The sequence below is a fragment of the Staurois parvus genome, unplaced genomic scaffold (assembly GCF_062004578.1).
Source record: "Staurois parvus isolate SC_StPar_1 unplaced genomic scaffold, SC_StPar_1.0 ptg000153l, whole genome shotgun sequence".
NCBI classification, from domain to species: Eukaryota; Metazoa; Chordata; class Amphibia; order Anura; family Ranidae; genus Staurois; species Staurois parvus.
In genome coordinates this window covers 24,152,948-24,172,136 of record NW_028317949.1, presented here as the reverse complement: position 1 = coordinate 24,172,136, position 19,189 = coordinate 24,152,948, and the positions used below count along the sequence as shown (strand labels likewise).

The 19,189-nt window shown below is 43.7% G+C and overlaps 1 protein-coding gene across 3 annotated transcripts in view; it reads right to left on the bottom strand.

Moving 5' to 3' along the window:
- ZCCHC2 (zinc finger CCHC-type containing 2) overlaps positions 1–19,189 on the bottom strand; it is a 139,425-nt gene that overhangs the window by 113,419 nt on the left and 6,817 nt on the right. The window lies entirely within an intron of this gene.

The following is a 19,189-nucleotide window of genomic DNA, read 5'->3' as shown; positions in this document are numbered from 1 at the left end:
TATACACTTTAGCCGCCCGCCATGTAAAGAAATGACTGGCGCAAGGCGGTTCTCTCATTCTGGGAGGACATCATATGCCCTCCCACTCTAACTGCACGTACGCGCTCCCGGGGGTGATCGGTGGTGCGCTGTGCCCCTGGCACACAGAGGATCACCGATCAGTGGAAAGAGCCAATTACTTCGGCTCTGTCATGTGATCAGCTGTGTCCAATCACAGCTGATCGCATGTAAATAAGGAAATGCCGTTTATCGCCATTTCTCTTCTCACAAGCTGTCCCGCTGACAGCTCGTGAAGAGAGGAGAACCGGTAATCGGCATTCCTCAGAGGGGACATCTACACTGATCATCAGTGCCCTGATGATCAGTGTATCCCCATCAGTGCCACCTGTCATTGCCCATCAATGCCACATATCAGTGCCTACCAATGCACAGTAATGCCACATATCAGTGCTCATCTGAGCTGCCTTTCAGTGCCAACTATCAGTGCTAGTTAGTGCCACCTATCAGTGCTGCCAATCAGTGCCAATCAGTGCCATATATGAATACTACCTTTCAGTGTGCATCAGTGATGTCTGTGAATGCCCACCAGTGATGCCTGTCAATGCTCACCAGTGCCTCATCATCAGTGCCACCTATCAGTGCCCATCAGTACAGCCTCATTAGCTCACATCAGTGAAGCAGAAAAATTACTCATTTACAAAAATTTTATAAACAGAAACTAAGAAAAAAAAACGTTTTTTTTTTTCAAAATTTTCAGTTGTTTTTGGTTTATCAAAAAGTAAAAAACCCAGTGGTAATTAAATACCACCAAAAGAAAGCTATATCTGTCTCAAAAAAATGATAAACATTTCATATGGGTACAGTGTTGCATGACCGTGCAATTGTCAATGTGCAACAGCACTGAAAGCTGAAAATTGGCCTTGGCAGGAATGGGGTAAAAGTGCCCAGTAGGCAAGTGGATAAAGTTTGAGTGCTTTTGAAATTATTGTCCATACACACATTTGTCCATATATACACTCTTCTAGGTTTGAAAGAAGAGTATGGTGTTACACATGCTTTAATATTTGAATGCTTTTTAAGCAAAGGTACAATTTTGTGTTTATACTTGGTTTTAAATGTTTATATGTTTTTAGGTTATTGCATGTATTGTGTTTACACTATTATTTCCTTATAAAATAATATGGTTTGATATAGGTATATTGTTTGAACAACTGCACTTTGGAATTTTTAAAAGACAGTGAACCCACTTATCTTGAATTGTTTTACATCTAGTATCTAGATTGTGTAGTGAATACAGCAGTCTTCATATTTTTTTTTTGCTAGGGCAAGGAAATTATTTGGTTTGGTTTTTATATACCGTATTTTTCGCTCCATAAGACGCACTTTTTTCCTCCCAAAAAGGGGAAAAAATGTCAGTGCAGTCTCTGGTCATCCCCTGCCCTGTGTCCGCATATCTCCGGTCATCCCCTGTACCGTGTCCGCAGTCTCCGGTCTTCCACTGTACCGCGTCCGCAGTCTCCGGTCATCCCCTGAACCGCGTCCGCAGTCTCCGGTCATCCCCTGAACCGCGTCCGCAGTCTCCGGTCATCCCCTGAACCGCGTCCGCAGTCTCCGGTCATCCCCTGAACCGCGTCCGCAGTCTCCGGTCATCCCCTGAACCGCGTCCGCAGTCTCCGGTCATCCCCTGAACCGCGTCCGCAGTCTCCGGTCATCCCCTGAACCGCGTCCGCAGTCTCCGGTCATCCCCTGAACCGCGTCCGCAGTCTCCGGTCATCCCCTGAACCGCGTCCGCAGTCTCCGGTCATCCCCTGAACCGCGTCCGCAGTCTCCGGTCATCCCCTGAACCGCGTCCGCAGTCTCCGGTCATCCCCTGAACCGCGTCCGCAGTCTCCGGTCATCCCCTGAACCGCGTCCGCAGTCTCCGGTCATCCCCTGAACCGCGTCCGCAGTCTCCGGTCATCCCCTGAACCGCGTCCGCAGTCTCCGGTCATCCCCTGAACCGCGTCCGCAGTCTCCGGTCATCCCCTGAACCGCGTCCGCAGTCTCCGGTCATCCCCTGAACCGCGTCCGCAGTCTCCGGTCATCCCCTGAACCGCGTCCGCAGTCTCCGGTCATCCCCTGAACCGCGTCCGCAGTCTCCGGTCATCCCCTGAACCGCGTCCGCAGTCTCCGGTCATCCCCTGAACCGCGTCCGCAGTCTCCGGTCATCCCCTGAACCGCGTCCGCAGTCTCCGGTCATCCCCTGAACCGCGTCCGCAGTCTCCGGTCATCCCCTGAACCGCGTCCGCAGTCTCCGGTCATCCCCTGAACCGCGTCCGCAGTCTCCGGTCATCCCCTGAACCGCGTCCGCAGTCTCCGGTCATCCCCTGAACCGCGTCCGCAGTCTCCGGTCATCCCCTGAACCGCGTCCGCAGTCTCCGGTCATCCCCTGAACCGCGTCCGCAGTCTCCGGTCATCCCCTGAACCGCGTCCGCAGTCTCCGGTCAACCCCTGTACCGCGTCCGCAGTCTCCGGTCATCCCCTGTACCGCGTCCGCAGTCTCCGGTCATCCCCTGTACCGCGTCCGCAGTCTCCGGTCATCCCCTGTACCGTGTCCGCAGTCTCCGGTCATCCCCTGTACCGTGTCCGCAGTCTCCGGTCATCCCCTGTACCGTGTCCGCAGTCTCTGGTCATCTCCTGTACTGTGTCCACAGTCTCTGGTCATCCCTGTACTGTGTCCGCATATCTCTGGTCATCTCCTGTACTATGTCCGCAGTCTCTGGTCATTATTATTATACAGTATTTATAAAGCGCCAATAGTTCGCTCAGCGCTGTACATTACAAAGGGGGACAGAACATGTGACAGAACAATACCAATACAATGCAAAACATGAGGGGATTGAGGGCCCTGCTCTTTCGAGCCTGTACTATGTCTGCAGTCCATTAGTTGAGAATATTTTGTTTCTTGTTTTTCACCTCTAAAACCTAGGTGCGTTTTATGGTCAGGTGCGTCTTATGGAGCGAAAAATACAGTAAATCCTTGTGCCTGTGCAGTCACCAGCCATATTCACAAGCGTCTGACACAGGTCAAACCTTACGGCATCCTCTCAGTGTGAGACTTTCTATGAAGTTACAATGTATCAGTTTGATCACATCACAGGCAACATCTGTGTGAAGCAGGCTGACGGCATCCTCTAACCTAGGAAAATTCACATGACGAGAGCTTTTTTAAAACAAAAACAAAAAACAAAAAAAAAACACAGCAGTGTGTAATTGATCCCCAGCACAAAAGGTCAGGAAATTCCTGAAAAGCAGTCCTCTACGTCACAAAACACCAAGTTATTCTTGAATGTTTTATCAGCAAACTGCTTCATAGTGGCCCCTAAAGTATGAATTCGGCAGGGATGGGGAATTTTAATTGTATGTCAGTTTTGTGGTGAAAGCTGTGCAACCATAGAGGAGAGCTGCTCTATAATGTGCCTTCTTCTCTTCTGCAATGCTGGGAGTGGTACCTAAATAAGTAATGTTTGTGTAGTTCATAATTTTTATATGAAAATTATATAAAGTTGGTCAAATCAGATAAGATGCCATTCAATTGCCAATTATATGCTTGTGTGTTCAATGTGCAAAAAAAAAAAAAATTTCCAGAAACCTGTAACGTAAAATCGCAGGTCAAGTGAAAATACAGATTTCAGTGGGTGCTGTCTTAACTGTTGCATCAACAAAAGAAATACTTCTTGCACTACTTTTGGACGATTCTTGTGCTGTACATCTCCCATAGACTTCAATGTAAAATCGTCAGCAAGCTGTACATTTCCTTAATTGCAGCCAATCTGCTGGTACTTCTGAGGCAGTGTTTTGTTTTTTTGTTTTTTGGTTGGGGGGGGGGGGTTAACCCTCACCTCTCCTCCCTGGTCATCCTTGTTCCCAAAAATGTACTCCCTAGCACATACCATTCACACATGAGCATAGCTGAAAAGCACATTCCACTCACTTTTTGTTGTGTGTTTCTCACATGTAAAAAAAAAAAGCCTTGCGTCAGCACATTCACTTTACTGAGCTGCCTTGCACACGACAAACTCCCTACATGGAGCAATGCACATTTTGGCAGTAAAACATGAGTCTGCTAACTGAGATTAACAATTAGCCTGCATTCTCATCTGCGCATTTCCCAACACTCGACAACAATCTTTTGGAAACAAGCAGCAAATGCGCTGGTTTTAGCGCCATTTTCAAACTCTCTGCACTGCTGACAGCTCCATCCCCGTTCATCCTGAACAACCAGGACTCTCACCACTGGTGGACTTACGGTTTAACAAAGGAAAACCTCACCACGCTTTCTTACTCATGATGTTTGTGTAGCTTTAATACCCTATGTTATTATTAAAATAATAACCCTCTACACTTAGATCGGCGCCCCCTTCTGTCCGTTTTTATCTTCTGCAGAGTTTTGCTTCACTCTATGGGGAGCTGCCTTCACCTGCCATACACCATTTAGGATCCCTGGATTATGGACTTGTATGTCTCATCTGTCATTTTTATTGTATTATTTCTTTATTTTTATCACTACTGATTTTTATTATTGTTAACACATTATATTCAATATCCCCCATTCCTCCCTCCACTATTTTATACTGACCATCCACTATATTTTATCAATTCATTTTCCAGTTTGGTCCCCTCCCAGCACCGATTTGTTCCTTTTTTTCAAACTAATTAGGAGTCTCATGCATGAGCCAAACAGCCTCACACAGATTTAACCTGTGTGAGGTTGTTTGGCTCCCATTAGTTGATAAGGATGATCTATAAAATCATGTGTTCCCCCTCCTCCTCCCTTATTAGAGATCAGCACATAGTGTCTGCACATGTGTGGTTTTTTTCACTGTAGGAAAGCAGAGAGGATTTCAAATGACTGGCTTCTTTTTTTGGACAGACTAGGGACAGTTGACTTCTGCTGCGATACTGAGTAAGGTAGACTGGTCATTTCAATTTAGATTTTTTGGGCTTAAAACCACTTTAACCACTCGCCCTCCAGAGAATGTACACCCCCCTTCCTGACTAGGCCATTTTTTGTGATACAGCGCTGCATTACTTTAATTGACAACTGCGCGGTCATGCAACACTGTACATAAATTACATTTGTGTCCTTTTTTCCCCACAAATAGCACTTTCTTTCAGTGGTATTTAATCGCCTCTGCTATAAACAAAAAAAGACCAATTTTGAAAAAAAAAAGTTGACTTTTTGCTCTAAAACATATCCAATAAAAAATAAAATCAAATTTTTAGATAAATGTAGGCCAAAATGTATTCTACTACGTCTTTGCTAACAAAGAAAAAATCCCAATATGTGCAAATTAATTGATTTACGTGAAAGCTATAGCGTCTACAAATGGCGGTATAGATACTGGAATTTTTTATTCTTATATACTAGTAACGGTGGCGATCAACGACTTATAGCGGGACTGTGGAGGGCATTCTGAAACTGGGGGGGACTGACTAACTGCCACCAACATCCCCAGTGACACTAATACAGTGATCAGTGCTAATAAAAAGCACTGACACTGTACTAATGGCCCTGGGCAGAAAGGGGTTAACATCTGGGGTGATCAAAGGGTGAACTGTGTGCTGTTTTACCATGTGTGTTTTGTGTGCTTTACTAGGGAAACATACTGCTTTCTATTGCTCTGCTATGCAGAGCAACACAAAGCAGAATGTCAGTGCTGACAGGGGAGAGATCTGTGTTGTTTACATACAGACCTCTCCCGTCACTGTTCCTCAGTGATCGCTGGGTGTCGGTGGGGAATCTCTGGCAGGGACCAGTGATCGACAGCTGTAGCCGCCATTTACAAGCACCCCCTACCCGGAATTGCGAAATTAAGTATATATACATGATTTTGCGCAGCCCTGCCACCCTGTAGCAGTAGTTCTGCTATAGGGTGGCAGGGAACTGGTTAACTACTTGCCCTCCAGAGGATTTACACCTCTTCCTGATACGGCGCGGTGTCAGTTTAACTGACAATTGCGCAGTCATGCAATGCTGCACTCAAATCCCCACAGAGATTTCTTTCAGTGGTATTTGATCGCCTCTGCGGTTTTTAGTTTCTGCGCTATTAAAAAAAAGAAAGAGACAGCCAATTTTGAGAAAAAAAAAACTATATTTTATACTTTTTGCTATTATACATGTCCAGTAAAATTTTGTTTTTAAATCAAATTGTCATAAATTTAGGCCAAAATGTATTCGGCTAGAAAAAAATCCCAATATGTGTAAATTAATTGGTTTACGTGAAAGTTATAGCATCTACAAATGGCAGTACATATACTGGAATTTGTATTTATTTATTTTTTTATACTAGTAATGGCGGCAATCAGCGACTTATAGCAGGACTGCGGCGGGCATTCAGACACTGGGGGGAACTGACTTGGTGTCACTGACATCCCCAGTGACACCAATACTGTGATCAGTGCTAATAAAAGCACTGACACTATACTAATGACACTGGGCAGGAACCTGTTAACATCTGGGGCGATGAAAGGATTAACTGTGTGCTGTTCACTGTGTGTGTGTGCTTTACACTGTAAGCACACTGCTATGCAAAGCCATACAAAGCAGTGTGCAGGAGCTGACAGGGGAGAGATCTGTATTGTTTACATACAGGTCTCTCCCCGTCCATGATCGCAGGGGAACCACCGGCCGGGACACGGTGATTGACAGCAGAGGACGCCAATGGCGGTGCAGGTACGGCGTGCGCCCCCTACCTGGAAATGCTGTGTGTGTGTGTGTGTGTATATATATATATATATATATATATACACACACACACACACACACATACATATACACACACACATACATACATACATACACACACGTGATTTTGCACAGCCCTGCCGCCCTGTAGCAGTGTTTCTGCTATAGGGCGGCGGGAAAGCGGCTAAAGCCTAACGCCAGGATGTCAATCTTGCAGCAGCCCCCCACCCACTGCAAGGGTTAAATGCTCATTATGGCTAAAAGTGGACAATGAGGTCTCTATCACCTACCTCAGACCTGGAGACAGTCGTTGAGATGGAGGGGCTACAAAGGTTGAATTGTTTAAATTTCCCTGAAGTTGGGCTTTAACCTTTTCATATGGACCTGACAGTGGGGGTTTTACATACAATCCCAGTGTCTGCAGCCACCAGATTGTGTGTAAATCTGACTGCTTCATGTCAGATGAAAGCAGCCCGGATTGCTTTCACATACTGCAGTAACGGTGCACACGCCATGTGTCCCGGATTCCTCTTGGCCACCTGCAGGTCCAGGACCAGCACAGGGGGAGGCAGCTGAGCGGACACACATTCGCTCTCCTCCCCTTCTTGTTGACTTGGAAGCAATGTGTTTGGCGTCACTTCCGGGTCCACCTCTGTTACCCTGGCTAGCATGGCCAGGAAAAAATGTAATGCAATGTGATCTGCAATGCATTACATTCAGTGGAGCACAGGGGAATCATCCAGGCTCTAAAAGTCTCATTAAAGAGAACCTGTCACCAAAAATATTTTTGTCCCCTATGTGATATGAAAAAAAAAAAAAAAAAAAATTGTTTAAGTGACACTAAAGCTTAGTCTTTTTTTTTTTTTTTGATGAGCGATTTTGCAGAGCAGCCCTGATCCTCCTTTTTTGGTCCCCGCTGGTGCTCCTGGCTCCTCCCCCTCAAACAAAGCCCCCAGAGAAAGCCGCTCGCCCTGAGGGCACTGCTGCATGCTCATCCCCGAGCTGCTGCCTCTATGTGTCCATAAGACATAAGCCACGGCTCAACTCCTCCCCACACTCTCTGCTCATTGGCTCACTGGCTGTGATTGACAGCAGTGAGAGCCAATGGGCTCCTGCTGCTGTCTCAGTCAATGAGGAGAAAGAGTCCAGAGACAGCAGAGGTGGATCAGAGGGGGCTCAGGTAAATATTGGGAAGGGGCCGCTGCACACAGGTTTTTTACCTTCATGCATATAATGCATGAAGTTAAAAAATCTTGAGCCTTTACAACCACTTTAACTAAAACTAAAAAAGCTTTGCCTTTAGTTATACTTTAGAGTGGAGAGGGATTAGAATACCTGTCAGTTTTTATTGCTGTCTGTGCCCCCATTATTAGAGAGATATTCACCTCTCTATATGTCCCCTTTACCATTATCATTGAAAGTAAAAGAAAACTACTAATTATGGGTTGTCCCCAGAAATGTAACCGAAGGGAAATCTTGGTGGCCTGAAGGTGCCCAGGGAATTCCCTTAATTTGTAGAGAATTCCTCTCACTTCTTGTTTGGCTATGGGACAGGAAGTGAAGGGCAATCTTAAAATGGGACAAAGGTGGCAAAAACAAATTTGACAAGGGTTATAACCCTCCCTTGCTCTATCCAAAATGGAAAAAAAAAAAAAAAAGGTTTCGCCTCTAGTTCCATTTTAAGTGAAAAAAAAAATTTTTTTTTGAGGCCCCCTTCCCCATATATACGCACATACTAACGTAAACACATGTCTGGGGCACCTACGCATGAAAAAGTAGATTGCAATAGCTGTGCATGCCAGAGTGAGAGCAAACGCTAAACCAATGACTTATGGGGGGGATTTAAAGTGCCGCCTTTAGAAAATATAGGGTACTGAAGTTTGTATCAATTGTACGGGCGAACGCAAATTCAAGGTTTGACATGTTGGGTATCTGTTTAGTTGGTGCAACCTCATCTTTTATTTGTATCAAAAAATTGGGTAATTTATTGCGCTTATGTGCCCTAAAATTAACTTTACTGTATTTCTTACTTAAATGTCAGGGTTTTCTAGACATTTGCAGTAATTTCGTGTAACATAAAAAATTGCAACTACCAGTACTATAATTTCTAGGGTGTCTGCTTTCAGAAAATTATAATGTTTTGGTGGTTTTATGCAATCTACGGGCCTAAAATGATTTTGTAACCTTATGTGCAAAAATTCAAGAATGGCTCTGGGAGCAAAAAAGTTAAAGCATAAGCCAAGTCAAAAATGTAGGTGTCCCTTGTGCTGCTGGCTGCAGCTTTAGTTAAAAATCTTCCATTCTCCGATCTCCCCACCTGCTTCCCTAATCTTCTGGTGCCATGGGGTTAACAGACCGGTCATATGCATTCATCAAGAGTACCAAAACTTTGCCCACACTTTTCATACCCCTGCTTCATTCATAAAAGCTGGACCAGGTTCTAGGAATAAAACACAACCTATGATCAGAGGACAGACGGATAGATTGTTTTTCATTTGCAGAAGCTATAATACAGTTTCTTTCAATGAAGGAGCTGGGTGGAAAGGGAGGGCATAGTCAGGACTCTTGACAAGTGCATTAGACAGGTCCCTCAGCTCTACTGCCCTGGAATTGCCGCAATATTACAGTAGCGGAGTTTGGAAGGCTTGGAGGACAGAAGATTACAGCTAAATCTGTAGCCAACAGCAAAATGGATACATCACGTTGACTGTAAATAATGTCCATTATGCTAATTTTTTTGAAACATGTTTTCATTAAACTTAAGGATGTCAATGTACGTGGTTGCTTTACCATTCCTTTAGACTGACTAAAGAGGTAATTTTTATTTTCCTTGAACAGAGCGAGAAAAATGAAACCATGTATGACCCAAAATCAACAGTGTATTCTGCGAGTTCTTAGCTCTGTTATGTCACAGGAGGATTCCCTGTTCTCAGAGACAGCTGGAATGCAGGAGGATTCTGGCACAGGCCAGCAAGACAAGTCAGCGGCAGATGTTACAGCACATTCCTTGCACAGCCACTTTGCTAGCCTAAGTAAAACTTCAGCCACCTAAAAGACTTTTACAACACTGATTATAAAAAAGGTAAAAATAGCATAACTACATTTACTGAAATCATGAAAAACATAGCCTAAACTTCAATACAACACTTTGGGTGGAAATAGACATCAGACTTCCTCTATTAGTATGTCAAAGCAATGACAAAGGCAGTCTTGTGAGCAAGGCAAGATGAGGGACTATTCCTAATAGTTTTCAAAAGAACCAAGCTAAAGTCCCACAAAGACAAGGGGAGCATATAGGGAAAAAAGGAGGTATGCGGACACCCTGCACAAAAAGGTGAGACTAAGGAATAAGAGGCCAGCAGTTGCTAAAAGAGAATGGCCATGGTCAAGATGTGCCTTTTCAGAGTATTCAAAGCTACTGATCCAGATCAGACTGGAGGAAGGATGGAATGCATCCCAAGGAGTACTTTCTAGGATGAAATTTTCTTATCTTGAATCCACGCAAAATAGGACTTCCAAGTACAATAGTAGACTATCCAGGAAATCAACTTCCTAGCTTTCAAGAGGGTAGGATTGACCAAATCTGACAGACTCCTGTCTTTTAAATACCTTTCTTTTTTTTATTGGAAAGTACATGTATGGGCAGCACAGTGGCTAAATGATTAGCACTTCCGCCTGGCAGTACTAGAGTTGTTGGTTTGAATCCCAGGCTACTCCTGCCTGGAGTTTGCACGTTCTCCCTTTGCCTGAGTGGGTTTCCTCCAGGTGCTCGGGTTTCCTCCGGTTTCCTCCCACATGCAAAGACATGCTGCTAGGTTAATTGGCTCCTGTCTAAATTTTCCCTAGTATGTATGAATGTAAGTTAGGGACCTTAGATTGTACGCCCCTTGAGGGTTAGGGACAGATGGGAATGTACAATATATATGTAAAGCTCTGAGTAAATTGATGGCGCTATATAAGTACCTGAAATAATAATAATAATACATGTAGTACTTTGTCCCAGCTTCCTAGGGGTCCTAAAACATTAGATGCAATGTTCAGCAAGTCATACTCTCTTTTTGGGGGGTGACCTGTACAATATCAAATCCAATGTTTCAGGTCACCTAGAAAGAAAAAACAAAGTACTACATGTACTTTTTTCCTCATCAAACTAAAGAAAAAGAAAAAAAAAAGGAAGAAAGAAAGAATTGTGATAATTCTTCTTTCAGATCTTGAGTTCGAATACCATGCCATTAAAGCCATCAACTGATAAGCAACATGGTGTACTGGCCCTTGGAACAAAAAAGGTCCAGACAATGCAGGAAGGTCCATGGAGAATCTGCCAGGATGTTTCAGTAGCCACATCTCCTGGGCCTGTTCTATGTAATGAAAAAAGTGCCCTCAACCTCAATCCCACGGAGCAGTCGAGAGAGAATCTGGAGGGGGCAGAAAGGTGTACATCAGAGTGAAAACGATTCCACTGCGCCAGAGCATCCACATCGAAAGTCTGAAGGTTCCTGAAACTGGTAATGAATCTTTCCAGTTTACACCGTGTTCCAAATTATTATGCAAATTATATTTTTCTCATTTACCTAAATAATTGATGTAAATAACAGTCAGCATAATTCTCATGTTATCAACTATGAAGAGTACAATTCAAATTTTATTGTACAAACCTCCTAATGATAACAGTATTTTTTTTTAACATACAACATAAAAAACTTACAATGTACTGTTCCAAATTATTATGCACAGTAAGTTTCAAAACACTTTATAGGTTGTTAAGAACTGAAAATTGTCATTTGTTGTGTTTGCAGCATATTTACTGAAATCAAAAGCTATTTCAATCAAACTTTTAACAACATTTTAACTTTTTAAACATTTTAACAGGTCACATTACATTGTAACATAGGACCCCTTTTTTGATAGCAGCTTCACAAGTCTTGCATCCATTGAACTTGTGAGTTTTTGGACAGTTTCTGCTTGAATTTGTTTGCAAGATGTCAGAATAGCCTCCCAGAGCTGCTGTTTGGATGTAAACTGCCTCCCACCCTCATAGATCTTTTGCTTGAGGATGCTCCAAAGGTTCTCAATAGGATTGAGGTCAGGGGAGGATGGAGGCCACACCATGACTTTCTCTCCTTTTATCCCCATAGCAGCCATTGATGCAGAGGTATTCTTTGCAGCATGAGATGGTGCATTGTCATGTCTGAAGATGATTTTATTACGGAAAGCATAGTTCTTCCTTCTGTACCAGGGAAGAAAGTGGTCAGTCAAACTCCACATACTTTGCAGAGGTCATCTTTACACCTTCGGGAACCCTAAAGGGGCCAACCAGCTCTGTTCCCATGATTCCGTCCTAAAACATGACTCCACCACCGCCTTGCTGACGTCGCAGCCTTGTTGGAACAGGGTGGCCGTCCACCAACCATCAACTACTCCATCTGGACCACCCAGGGTTGCACGGCACTCATCAGTGAACAGGACTGTTTGAAAATTAGTCTTCATGTATTTTTCTGCCCAATGCAGCCGTTTCTGCTTGTGAGCATTGGTTAGTGGTGGCCGAATAGAAGGTTTATGCACAGTTGCAAGACTCTGGAGGACTCTACACCTTGATGTTTGTGGGACTCCAGAGGCACCAGCAGCTTCAAATATCTGTTTGCTGCTATGTAATGGTATTTTAGCAGCTGATCTCTTGATCCGATGCATGGATCTGGCAGAAATCTTCCTCAATGTGCCTTTACCTGCACAAACCCATCTGTGCTCTGAATCAGCCACAAATCTCTTAATAGTGCGATGATCACGCTTAAGTTTTCATGAAATATCTAATGTTTTCATACCTCGTCCAAGGCATTGAACTATTTCACTCTTTTCGGCAGCAGAGAGATCCTTTTTCTTCCCCATATTGCTTGAAAATGGTGCTCTGCTTAATAATGTGGAACACCCTCCTTTAGTAGTTTTTCCTTAAATTGGGCTCACCTGCTAATCTAATTATCACAGGTGTCCGAGATTGTTTTCAGTGATCAAAAGAGCCCTGAGATACAATGCCATCCATGAGTTAAACTGAAAAACAAAATATTTAATCTTTGTAACACTTAAATAGAATTTGCATAATAATTTGAAACGGGGTGTATTGTTGAATTGAATGCTAGAAGATCAACATCTGAAATACCTCCGCATGGAGAGCCCATTTCCAACTGAGAAAGTTCACCTGCCAACTTTCCACGTCTGGAATGTGGAGAGCAGACAGGGCCAGAAGAGATAGTTCTGCTCAAGAGAGGATCAAGTCCACTTCTTGTTGAGTGGCACGACTTCTGGTGCCTTCCTTGATGGTTGATGCAGGCCACAGCCATGGCACTGTCTACCTAGAATCTTGTCAAGCGCCTTCCCAAATGAACGAACAACCAAATCATCCAAGGTATAAGATATTTTTAGGAAGAAGGTATGCAATAACTGATGAGGTAGTTTTCATGAGAAACCTCTGAACCGTTAGAAACAAGCTGAGTCGGTAGGTCCAGAACGAGCTGAACTCATCTATTTGGTTTGAGAACTGTGAAGAGGTTTTTAGCAAGAGCCTTGAAAATTTTCCTTTTGGTACAGGTGTACCAAAATACTCATTTGTCACAGAAGCTGCTGAATGGCAAGAGGAGCAACCTGCTTTTGTGGGGAGAGAGGCAAATTTAAAAGCATGAAGAGATAAAGTCCGAAAAGCCGATTTGCAGCCCCTGGAAAACGACAATCAAGATGCATGAAATTTCCTGGGACCAGAAGACCTAGATGGGAAGGCATACCATGCTAGGGAGCGGGCTTAGAACCAGACTTGGATGGTTTGGAGGGCCATGTCTAATTACAAATAAGATATTCTTGGCTTAAATTTGGAACTGGAGGTTTGAAAGAAAAAGGAACCTTTCATAACCTCAGGAATAAAAGATCTACTGATAAAAGACCAAAACTTTTTTCTTGGAAAGGAGAGTACTCATACTCTACTGTGATCTAATGGATATACGTATCTAAATAGGGAACAAACAAGTGGTTAACCTTAAAGTATTTAAGGGGACAGGTTCCACAAGGTAGCAAACTAGGAAACTAGCAGGCTTTGGCAATTCTAGTGATTCTACACTTGAGACCTTGGACTGAGCAGACTCATACTATTCTAATTCTAAACAAAAGCACACAATATCAATACAGGTAGCAATGGTTTTTTAAAGATTGGATGAAATTTCAACAAAAAGGCATCTCGTCCTGATCTGATTCCTTTGAAGGAAAGGGGGGGGGGGGGGTCATCATCTGCCATCTTCCTCGTTTACTACTTCCTCTGGTAGAGTGCCTGCCTGCAAAATCTGGGACCTACTCAGGAGTGAAAACTGAAGGCACACATTTGTAACCCTTTGCGTTAATGGCCTCTATAAGGCCTGAAATTCTTCATATGAAATCTGACATTGTTTAAGAAAATTCCTCTCTGGAAGAAAAGGAGGAAGAGTGCTCAAAAGGCGGCATGGAATCAGACTGGGAGCAATTGTCCGAACAGAGGGTGATGGGTCCTTGTCGAGAGGAGTCCCTCACAACTGAAGCCAACTATCCAGTCTGATCTAATGAGGACCTTTCCCCCCCCCCCCCTAAGCTCCTGATATGCCACCTGCAGTTCAAAGTGTCCCTAGAAGCGTACTTGGCGTACTATGAAGAGGGAGGAGAAGCCCCTATCATCCAGCACTGTTACTGTGCCATGCCAGGTAAGGAGGAGTGGGAGATGATGCCACTGTGAAGAAACACCCAGATGAGTGTGAAGGCAGCACATGGAAGCTTAGGAGGTGATCCAAGAGCAGGATCACACTGGAAGCGACCACCTGTAAGGCCACAAAAGTCCAGAGGAAGAAGTTCATGGCCATATGGCCACATAAGCGGAGAGCAAGCGCCCACCTTTACGGCCACACAGGGGCAGAGGAAGCACCATGGAGATTCCACACAGACCTGTGTCCAAAGGAGAAATGGCATCAAATATATAGTTAAGGAAACATTCCTTTTATCTTAATCATACAGTACAGGATACAGGCTTGATATTCATAGACCCTAGGACGTCCCTAAGAAATGAATAAGAAGGGTGGGCTACAGGAAAGAGAACAGAACTGTAGCAACAAACCCAACTCAAGGGTCAACAGACCCAACTCAAGTGTGCTGCTGCAAGAATGTTGCAGCCAAAAGCTGCTTCAGCAGAAGATTAAACATCTACAAGGTAGAACTTTGAATACATAAGCAAAAGACTAGTCAGTCTTACGAAACTGGGTAACAGAGGTTTGATGCTGGAATGTCCAGGAAACTCCTACTGACCAGGTAGAGTGAGCATGTAATAGTGCAGGACGTGCTCTGTCCTTTAGGGTGCAAGCTCTCATCTTAATCTAGTAGTGATGGATCTAGAAGCAGGATGTCTTTTGTGAGCTCCTGAGGTAAGGACAAAAAAGGAGTCCGCCTTCCTGGCAGAAGTGTGGGCATTGAGGTAGATGGCTCTGACCACTTCCAGACAGTGAAGGGCAATCATCTTTGGAGTATGAATAAATCAAACAGTCACAATATACAGTCTACCACATTTCACAAAATCTCTGCTTTATCATTATAAGGTCTGCTGTGCCTTTTATACCCTCCTTGACTTCAGCTACAAACTCAGACTCCTAAATCTGTTACTAGAGCATAGGTGTGTATGGACACACATCTCTTCAATTGTATCTTGTTACTGCTGTCTATTATCAGGGCGGAACAAATCCCAGTCACCAGAACAGAAAATAAGATCCTTTGGGACCAAGACTTCCTTCCTATAAACTTTCCAACTCAGATCTACTTGTCAGACTTGAGACAATCTATAAGGGAAGCGGGACCAGCTTCAATTGTGCTCTTCATCGTGTGCCATATGACCAACTTCCAGAGTATAGGGAAGCCAGGTCCTGCTTTACACCAGTGCACACCAGTTACCTAAAAAGTATTTGAGAAAGGGAGCTTTGTGGTTAATTAACTACTATGTCCAGCTACTGTTAAGCTTATATTAATGGAAATTTTTCTGCTGGCAAGATCTCCCCAGCAGCAAAATCACCACCCTTGCATAAAACAAGTTTTGAGTTCTCCCCAGTACAGGAATCGTAGGGATATCTTCCAATGGGGACACTAGTTCTCGTGACAACCAGGGTTTCTCTCACTTTGAAGGGATTCATTTTCACCTCCTGTTTTGGATACGAGACAAAAAGTGAAATAAATCTCCCCTATGGGGACACAGATGGCAAAAATAAACCTTACACGGGTTATAGTCCTCCCTTACATTGTCCAAAATGGGGGAAAAAAAATGTTTTTTCCTTTTAGTTCTACTGTAACTGCTTCCCGTCCACCCTATAGCAGAAATACTGCTACAGGCCGGCATGGGTGCGCAAAATCACGTATATATACGAAATTTGATTTTGCAGCTATGGGTAGGGGGCGTGTGCGAGCACTATCCACACAGTCATTCGCAGCTACGGCTGTCAATCACCGGGTCCCGGCCAGTGATTACTTGCCGGCACCTGGTGATTTCCGACGGGGAGAACGGTTTTGTTTACGAACAGTTCTCATCCCTGTCAGCTCGGTCACACTGCTTTGGATGGCTGTGCCCACCTGTTCCTGACCCGGAAGTGATGTCATACAAGTTTCCAGTTTCCAGCCAGCTAAGAATGTAATGCAGTGCGATCTGCACTGCATTACATTCGGTGGAACACAGGGGAGACATGCAGGGTCTTGGACCCTGCATGACTCAAAGAGAACCTATCACCAAAAGATCATCATATAGGGGACTTTTTGTTCCTTATGTGATGAAACAAAAAAAAGTTAATTTTTTTTTTTTTAAATTGTAAAAAACTACAAGTTACGCCCAAGCACATAACACCCCCCCCCCCACACACACATATATACACACACATACAATCATAAATGCACACATTGGGGTGCCTATGCATGAAAACGTCAAAAGTGATAAATATCGCCACACATGCCATAATGAGAGCAATAATTCAAGCACCAGACCTCCTCCGTAACGCTAAACGGATGACCTACAGGGGGCTTTTAACCTCCCTGGCGGTAATCACGAGTGTGGCTCGGGGTTAATTTTCAGTACCAAAAGCGGTAACCCAGAGCCACTCCTGATTACACTGTAGTGCAGTTGCCTTATCCTGTGATCCCCCGATATCCTCCCGCCATGTCCTCCAGCCGATGCCGACATCTGCCTTCTGGGTTCCCTTCCCTGCGAGCGTCGCAAAGCAGGGGGCGGAACCAGCGGGAGATTCAACAAAGTAAAAACATGGCATACACAATACATTGTAATCTGTTAGGATTACATTACTGTATCAAACCATTTGACCTCAGTTTTGTCCAGTGCCCTGCCTGCACTTTTACCGTTCTTTCTGCCTGGAAACTTGAGAACGTCCATGGCATCCAAAAAGCGTCCCTTTAGGTCAAAAGCGGTTTTAGACCAGCTAGAAAACAGTGATAGTAAATTAGAATCACTTGCAGAATTAAGAGATAGTGATTCCTGGGGAAATTCATCATCAGACACTGAAAGTGACAACAGCGACAATTCTGCGACTGAGCTCAGTGATGTGCGAACTTGGTGCTCTATTTCAAATTTCAGTGTTTTTGGTTTGATTACATTATTGAATTTATTATTATATTATTTTTTATAACTTATAATTTCGTGTTTCAAACTTTATCATACCCGGGATGTTTACGAGACTTGCTTGGACAGATTTCAGTGAGTTATTCCTAAGAATTACAGGCCTACAATATAAAACAACAAATGTCCATGCAAAACAATGTACCGCTTCGGCATTCAAAAATATTGACATAATCAGACCGCCAGGGAGGTTAAAGCATCGCCTATAGAAAATATACGGTACTGAAGTTTGTCGCCATTTCACAGGCGTACGTAAATGTAAGGTTTGACATACTGGGTATCTAGTTATTTGGTGCACCCTTATACTTTAACAAATTGGATAATCGATTGTGTTTTTGTGCCCTAAAGATAACTTTAGTGTGTTTATTACTGAAAATTTGTATTTCCTAGACCTTGCGGTAATATTGTGTGACATCCCTTGAAATTACCTAGTGAGAAAGCCGTCTCATTCATTAGCCTTGTAACTGAATGAAACAGCTGTCTCATTTTTAAAATGATTAAATAAAATAATAAAATAAAAGCCATAAATTACTTGCCCGCCTCATGGGACTGGTAGGGTAAGTAATTTATAGCTTTTATCTTGCCATTTTATAAAGAAAAAAAAAAAAACTTGCTTCTAACTTTTTTAGCTGACTCCTAGATTCAAAGCAAATTTGTCAAGCCCTGATCTATTGTGCATATGCACATTGGGGGGTTATTTACTAAAGCTGGAGAGTGAAAAAACTGGTGCAGCTCTACAGATAAACCAATCAGCTTCCAGGTTTTACTGTCAAAGCTTAATTGAACAAGCTAAAGTTAGAAGCCATGCACAGGTTCACCAGATCCTACCCCCTGTACCATTTACAGGTGTATTTAAGAGCAGTGTTCACAGATACAAAACATGCCCCAAACCTGCATAGTTCGGGGAGTTTTCCAGCATAAATGCATCTAAACACAACTATAAACATGAGCTTATGTGCATAAAACTTAATCTAGCAGCTAGGATCAATTAACCACAAGCCTACAGGGCACTTATACCCCCTTCCTGCCCAGGCCAATTTCCAGCTTTCAGCGCTGTCACACTTTGAATGACGATTGCACAGTCATGCAGCACTGTACACATATGAACTTTTTATCATTTTTTTGAGACAGAGCTTTCTTTTGGTGGTAATCACATCTGGGATTTTTATTTTTTCTTAAACAAACAAAAAAACACTGAAAATTTTGAAAAAAAAAACGTTTTTTCTTAGTTTTTGTTATACAATTTTGTAAATAAGTGATTTTTCTCCTTCACTGATGTGTGCTAATGAGGCTGCAGTGATGGGCACTGATAGACTGCACTGATGAGGAGGCACTGGTAGGTTGCGCTGATGGGCACTGACAGGCATCACTGATGGGCACTGAAAGGCAGCACTTATACAGGACACTGATATATGGCACTGATATATGGTACTGACAGGCAGCACTGATTGGCATTGATAGGTGGAACTGACTGGCACTGATGGGTGACATTGAAAGGCAGCTCAGATGGGCACTGATATGTGGCATTGATGTGGCACTGATGGGCAGTGGCACTGATGGGCAGTGGCACGTGGCACTTTTGGGGCCACACTGATCATCAGGGCACACTGATCATCAGTGCCCTGATGATCAGTGTACATGTCCCCTCTGCGGAAAGCCGATTACCGTCTCTCCTCTCGAGCTGTCAGCGTGACAGCTCGAGAGGAGAGAAATGCCGATAACCGGCATTTCCGTGTTTACATGTGATCAGCTGTGATTGGACACAGCTGATCACATGACCGAGCCGACATCTTCGGCTTGTT